We start from the raw sequence: 7,765 nt of genomic DNA, 5'->3' as shown, positions 1-7,765 counted from the left end.
TCTTGGGAATTTACTTAGCTGCCACATGAACAAGCCCAAGCTGACCTACAAGTGACGACAGCCCGCATGTGAAGTGAATTGTCCCAGCTAAGGTCATCCTAAGAAAGTCAGCCCCTTGGCTGACCACAATCCCATGACTGAGCTCAGCCAAGACAAGAAGCTGAGCTCAGACCAAATTTCTGATCTCCAAAATAGTGAGCTTGATATATGGTGGTGGTTTTAAGCCACAAAGTTTGGGGGTGGTTTGCTGCCCGGCCAAGTTGATATCTCACCCAAAAGACTCATTAGGAGTATAGACCCTTAATAAAGATTTATTTATTACTGGAATCAGTACATAAAATTAACAGATATTTGGCAGGACATCCTAAATAGAATACATTGCTTTCTTTCTTTATTTGGGAGGAGTGAGGTCTTTCTTTCTGTTGCATTAAAATCAGCCCTTTTAAATTCTTCTTAGTAGGCATTTCTGTTCACTGTCATGGAAGCCACCTCTACTTACAAAGAAATTATGAGATAAAGTGGCAAGGTCATATTGAAAAAAAATAGGATTGCCAAGAACTAAAATTTCAACAACTGATTTTAAGTATGCACTGGAAGCAAAATAAGACACAGCTGACCTTTAGAAAAATAGATTCAGTGAGATGAAAGTCAGTGTTGAAACATTCTACCATGATGTAGATGAAAATAAACAAGAGAAAAATGTCAAGAATGCATAAATAAAATTTTTAAATCACAAATAATTTTAAGAAATTTAATAAAAATTCCAATTTATAATAAGCAAAACTTTGAATATTACAGTAGACAAATTGACCTATGGTACACAATAGAGGGCAAGTCCCGCCCCACTCCACTCTCCCATACATAAAAACATTTGATTTTTGACAGAGCTGGTTTCATCAATCAGTAGATGAAGGTTGGATATTTTCTGTTTGTTTAGGGATAGATATATAAGAGACTTTATAATAAATGGCAAAAAATTATAAATACAAAATTCAGACTCAGGGTATTAAAAGAAATGACAAGATTCTTTTTCATAAACTTGAAGGTAGGTATACAAGTATCCACTGAATTGCTATTCTCTTAAATATAAGTTTAACATGATGCTATTTTATCTAAGCAACATTGAGTGCACCCTCTTTAAAAAAAAAGACACTCTATAATGAAAAATAAACAAACTATCAATGTATACATAGATTTGAAAAAATTCAGCTCTTCAAATTAAAAGTCCGCAAACCCATATAAAGAATTAGAGATACTTATATATGTATTACCTCTCATCACTATGGTCTGAAGCTAGATACTCCAGTTTTCTTTTAATAAATTTATAATATAGCACTTACATATATATTTACCATAGTTCCCAACCTATTGTTCAGCAGTCATGAACTATTTCAGATGGGTAGAAAATTGGTTTGAGTGACAATGTCTAGGATTGAGGGAAAGAGACTCCGTTATCAAAATAAATGTGGCTACCACAACCACCATAATTTAGTGAGCACTTTGATGCCTTTAGCATTGTGTCCACTGTGAATTGCCTAGGTAAGCAATACTATCACAAACAGATGCTTGGATAAGGCTTACTCTTCCTTCCATGGGACATCAACATCCCTAGTAAGACTGTACAGAAAAGATAAAGATCTCCATTTATTTATTAGGTTTATTCACTCAGCCATTTGCATCAAGTCAAGTGCTTTGGAAAGAAAGGAAAATCCTTTGAGAACACATGAGAAGGCATCAAGGCATCTCTGGAAAGCAACTGGCCTAGAATATAGACAATTGCCATTAAAGTTACTCAAATCAGAAAAGAGACATTTAATGAAAAAAGGTACAAGAAAGCCCTGATGGCTTGGCTTTATCTAGGTTTTGGTAATCTTAGAGAGTTCATAGATAGTATGCATCTTCTCAGTCTGAGTTCTGAACATTGTAGGCAAAGGAATCATTGTAGGCAAAGGAATCATTGTTCTGAACATTGTAGGCAAAGGAATCACTACATTTGGGCAAGATGTCTTTTACTGATAAAGATAAGTCTGGAAGATATGACTTTGTATTTATGGACAAAGAGGCAATTCTCATAGAAGAGCCCATAAATGGTCAGTTTTACTGCCCTGAACCCATAGAAGATGATCCTGATCACAAGTGGAATATGTGACTACTTCCATAAAAGAGAGATGGAGAATGATCTGCAGTTGCTTGGTAAGTGACTTCAACTCATTAGAAAGAAGCTAAATGGAAGGAAAGTAATTCTCCAGATTTTATTCTCTGAACTCCCTGAACTCAATCATAGCCAATCTACCAGGGCTGGTTAACACTTCTAGAGAGATCAGTGGTCTTTTGAGACATCCTTGTTCCCACCTTTCTGAGGCTCCTCCCCACAATAACAACCATTGCTCCTTTAAATATATTCATGGACAATGTAGACTTGTCACAGAGGGCTGCATTTTGTTGAATTAGCATAGCCAGCATCTGCTATAATCTCACAGTCCCCTGTTTTTGTTGAATCCTGAGTGGCCTAGAATCTTTTCTGAGACATGAAGTTTACTGCTGAAATTATTTGCATTAATTTCACTTAAGTCTCACTGAGCACATGCAGCGCTGCCTCTACAGAATCATTTGCCTGTGGACAAATCTTCATAAGTTGCCACCAGCTGAGACATCTAGGTCAAAAACAAAACCCCTTTCCTGGCCTGCAATAATTAACCATAAACTTCACACTGTAAAAATAAATCTTGCAGGCAAACAAACTTCCACAAATAATAGGATCTAAGACCCTAGGAAACTTAGCCTCTTAAAAAGCCTCTATATTGTATCTTTTGCTCCCTCAAATTCTCCCCAAATATTTCTCAGATTTGTATCCAAATGCACATTTTAATAATTCTAAATTCATCCCCCCAGACTGCATCCAGATTTCCCACAACTCAACCTCCATCTTTGGCTTAGGGGCAAGACCTGAATCTATAAACATAAGACATGGAGAGAAAGAATTGAGAATATTCTCTGCAGGGGAGCTATTTCTCTCTAGCAGAGAGTAAGGGATAGAGCTATGCATATCTAGTAGCTCCTTCCAAACCCTGGTATATCATGCTGACCCACCCCACTCCACAAAAGGGTGTAAGGGGGTAGGGGAAGGTTAAATGTGTTACAATAATGAATGACTCTCAGCATGGAAGAAACAACTAGAATAGGAGTTTTCCTCTATCTTCCTTACTTTTCTCTTCTTAATATTTTATGTTCTAGTGATAGTAAGCTGGCTTAATTCTCATTCCAGACACCAAGCTGTTTTATGCCTTTGGCATATTCCATGCTCTTTCCTCTTCCTAGAAAATGTTTCTGCCACCCTCTAATGCACCATTGGGACACCCATAGACACCCACTCTTCAATCATCCATGGACAACACCTATTCGTTATTCAAGGCTCAGCTTTAAATGCCCTCTTCTCCAAATAGAGCCTCCCCTACTGTCCCTTTACTCACATAGCGTTCTCATAGTTGTCTGAGTTGTTTTTTTTCTAAGCAATGACCACATGTATTGAAATGATCTAATTATATGTCTACTCCTTGTGTAAAGGAGAAATTTTAATTTATCTAAAATGCAGAAGTAAATAAGATGATTAAAGTTAATTATACATGCACACATATATCCATCCCACTAGTTAAATCCATGAAGTAATTCTTAACTACAGAAAATGATTCTTAAAATATGAAGTAACTATTCATAAAATATAAATAATAATAGCAATAAACATCCTTGATGTATAAGCCATAGCACTGGTATATTTTACCTTCAACATTATTGTCTTTACAAACTGATTTAGAAAGAAAAAACATTCTTACAAGGATTCTTGAACTACACAAATTCTGTACTCACAGAAATGAAGTCTGGATGAGAGTAAAGAACAAATATTTTAAATAATCCTTTAAATTAAAAGGCAACTTTTTAAATGCCATTTCAGGGCTATTTATTTTCACTTTACTGTTTATTTTATCACAAAACTTTGTTTTCCACACATCACTCATACTGGTTAGCTGTCTATTCTTTAGAAAAGGTTAGAACCTTCTTTCTCAACGTAGAGGCTCTTTTTGTCTGTTTAAATATTGTACCCTCGACACAATTTCAGTTTATACAAGCACAGATGGTGAATCCCCTAGAGTGTACTTGCTTCCCATACATCATCACACCTTACAGTGTTTTATGATTTACAGATACTTTTACATACTTTATCTCATTTGAGTCTCATAGCAATTCTACATGATAGGGTTTATTATTTTTCCCAATTTGCATTTGGGAAAATTAATGCAAATGGCAGGTCTGGCCTCAAACCCAGGACTATTTTCTTTATTTTCAGTATTATTTTTACTATGCTGGAGCTAGTCCTCTCTTGACCTTATTGGTGTATACAATAAAGTATAATTTATTTATAATATAAATGTATCATTTATAATAAAATGTAAGTCCCCATTCTCTTAGTATGCCAGTTTGCTCTAACAAATAACACGAATGGAATTTGTTGACTCATGGTTTTGAGGCTAGAAGTCCAAATTTGAGGTGGCAGCAAGGCGATGCCTTTCCCCATTCCAGTACTAGCTGCCAACTGTCCTTCCAGTTCTTTGCTTTGCATCCCTGTCTCACGCCACATTATGACATCCTTCCCTTTCTTATCTAGACCATTGACTTCCAGCTTCTAGCTCCTCCCTGAGGCTTTCTTCTGCCTATTTCTGATTTTCATCCGCTTATAAAGGACTCGGGTGATCTGTCTTAAGTCTCACCATTATTTAGTTAGGGCCACATCTTAATTAAAATAGCATCTTCCAGAGGCCCTGTTTACAATGGGTCCGCACCCATGGGCATGCAGGTTAATGTTAAGAACATATCTAAATTGGGGTATGTGCTGGTTTGAATCTGTTATGTACCCCAGAAAAGACTGTATTTTTTAATCCATTCTTGTAGGGGTACGCCTGCTGTGGGTGGGATATTTTGATTAGGCTATTTCCATGGAGATGTGGCCCCGCCCACTCAAAGTGGGTCTTAATCCTTTACTAGAGCTCTTTAAGGGGGCTTGCAGAGGGAGAGCTAAGACAGAAAAACCCCAGGAGAAAGAAGCAAGGACCCACAGAAGCCCAGAGACATTTGGAAAGAAGGACCAGCAGACGTCGCCAGGTGCGTTCCCACGTGACAGAAGAACCCTGGATGCCATTGGCCTTTCTTCATCAAAGATATCCTCCTGTTGATGCCTTAATTTGGGCGTTTTCATGGCCTTAGAATTGTAACATGTAATTTAATAAATCCCCATTGTTAAAAGTCAAGCCATTTCTGGTATATTGCATTTCAGCAGCTTTAGCAAACTGAAGCAAGGTACGTAATTAATTTAATCGACCACACCCACTAACTCAGAATTTATGATCTGTGATAGTCTTTCACAAAATATAATAACATTCATACACTCAATAAACACACAAAAATTCATAGCAGAAAGTGAAACAAACCCATAATTGTGAAAGACTAAAGAAAATCAACCAAGAGAACAGTATGCAAAGTTTTAACTTAAACTGATTTTTATCTTTTGGATTATTTTCAACAGTCTGAAAACTATACTACTATTTATCTAATTTTTCATCTCATTAAGGGAAAGTATTAAAATAATTTCATTTGTTTGATTTGGGATTATCTATTAATAAATTCATTTACTAATTTAAGCTATACGAAATTGGCAGCATTCAAACATTTTGACGCACAGAACAGCAATTCCTTTACGGTTCAGCTGAATGTTTATGTAATTTGAGACAGAACAGCAGTGTTTTCTGTCTCTCTAGTCAGCAAACAAATTACATGAAATGTGATGAGATGCAATCCAGCTTAAGACAGACAGGGCAATTTCTAGAAAGAGTCAGCCTTTTAGTAATGAATCTCATATTTAGCATTGTTTAATGAAGTTTTAGGGAAGATTTCTTAGCCTTTTTGGCCTCACAATATTTAACAGGAATATGAATATCATGAAGAATATAAAACCACAAATATGTCAAACGTGTCCCACCAGAAACAATATTTTGGGAATGCTTCTCATTGCATCAGCTACTGGTAGTAACTCAGGAAATCAGCTGTTTTCAACTTTTATAGGTGTTCCTACATCAACCCCAGGGAAATTCTGATTGGGCAGGTTGGGGTGAAAACCAGCCATGCACTTTACAAGTTTCTTAGATGATTCTGATACATGCTGAAGGTCAGAGGTCACTTTAATAACACCGATGAACTGAGTTAAATGTTGAGAAGTAATTGGTGTGCACACCAATCCTACAATTGTTTGTAACTGTAACATATAAGAAAAGCTTATTTAGAACTGAAGTGTAGATTAATACACAGCAAAGCTCCAAGAAAGAGGGCAACATTCAAACAAAAGCAGAAAATTCCAGTTTATTAAAAAAAGAAATTTCTATAAATTCAGATTTATCCTCTTCTAAGTCAGAAACCACAGGTAGGCAACAAATGCCATCAACTTCCATTCATAATAGACAATCTCAGCTATATCCTGGTCTACATTCCCGCTGAGATCAACAAGACTTCACTATCCTTGTATTAATTAATTATGCTGTGGCAACAAATTGCTACCCGTTTTGTGGCTTAAAAAGCACAAATGCATTCTCTTATTGTTTTGTAGGTCAATAACAGAACCTCAAGATTTTGGAAGGGCTGTGTTGCTTCTGAGGTTTTAAGGAGAATACATTTTAAGGCTTTTTCCAGCTTCTAGAGCTGTATTTCTTGGCTTATGGCTCCTTTCCTCCATCTCTAAAGCCAGCAGCTTTGCCACATCACTTTCCCCTCCTCTGTAGTTAAATCTTCCTCTACTTCCTTCTTATTAGGGCATTTATGATTAAATTTTTGACCCATCAAATAATCCACGATAATTTTCCAATTTCATGACCTTTAACTTGATTATATCTGAAAACTCCCATAACTGCATAAAGTAACATCAAGTTCTCAGGGATTTGGACCCAAGATATCTTTGGGGTCATTATTCAACCTACCACATGTCTCAACACAACTTTCCAAGCAGCCACTGACAAGTGATCAAGGTGAGCCTTTACTATGAAAAGTATTTTCCTAATATGAAGTCACTTTAAATTCTTAATATGGAATTTCAGAATTCTAAATTCTGTGGTCCAAATTCCTCATTTTACAGGTTACAAAATTGAGACCTTCTAGGGGGATTACATAAGCTGTCTGGGGTTTTAGGTCTTGCTGCTGGCGAAGCTGTGACTAGAGCCCATATCTCCCAAGGGCTCCAGCATGGCTTTCTTCATTGCCATCCAATGGCCCAACCAACTGATACTCCAGAAATGAGGTTGGCAAGTAATGGCATGTGGAAAGTTCAACCCACTGCCGCCTGCCAAGCACTGAGATTTGCCCTGAAGTTGAAGTGGATAATAGTTTGTACAGGTTGTTTAGAAAAATTAATCAATTGATTAGCTTCCTTGGTTGTCATAATTGCTATTGCTTCAGTTTAGTTAGTAAATGACCCTAAAGTCACAAACAGTAGTTACTTAAAGCTTTTTCACAAACTTTTATTGATTTTCCCCATGCCTGACCTTGAGGAAAAATGTGCTAAAGCAGAAAGAAGAGAGAGTGTGTGTACATATGTGTGGGTGGGTGACATAGAAAGAGAGAGATTTTCCTTAGGCAGGAAATAGGAGATCTGTCTTAGAGAGCTTTAACTGTCTAGAAAAATGAGGGACAGCATGTGCGCTACTGTGGGACTTTATGTGAAAATTTTCTA

This window comes from Tamandua tetradactyla, chromosome 8, assembly GCF_023851605.1.
Source record: "Tamandua tetradactyla isolate mTamTet1 chromosome 8, mTamTet1.pri, whole genome shotgun sequence".
Lineage (NCBI taxonomy): Eukaryota > Metazoa > Chordata > Mammalia > Pilosa > Myrmecophagidae > Tamandua > Tamandua tetradactyla.
The sequence above is the reverse complement of the archived record's forward strand: the minus strand, read 5'-3'. Positions refer to the sequence as shown.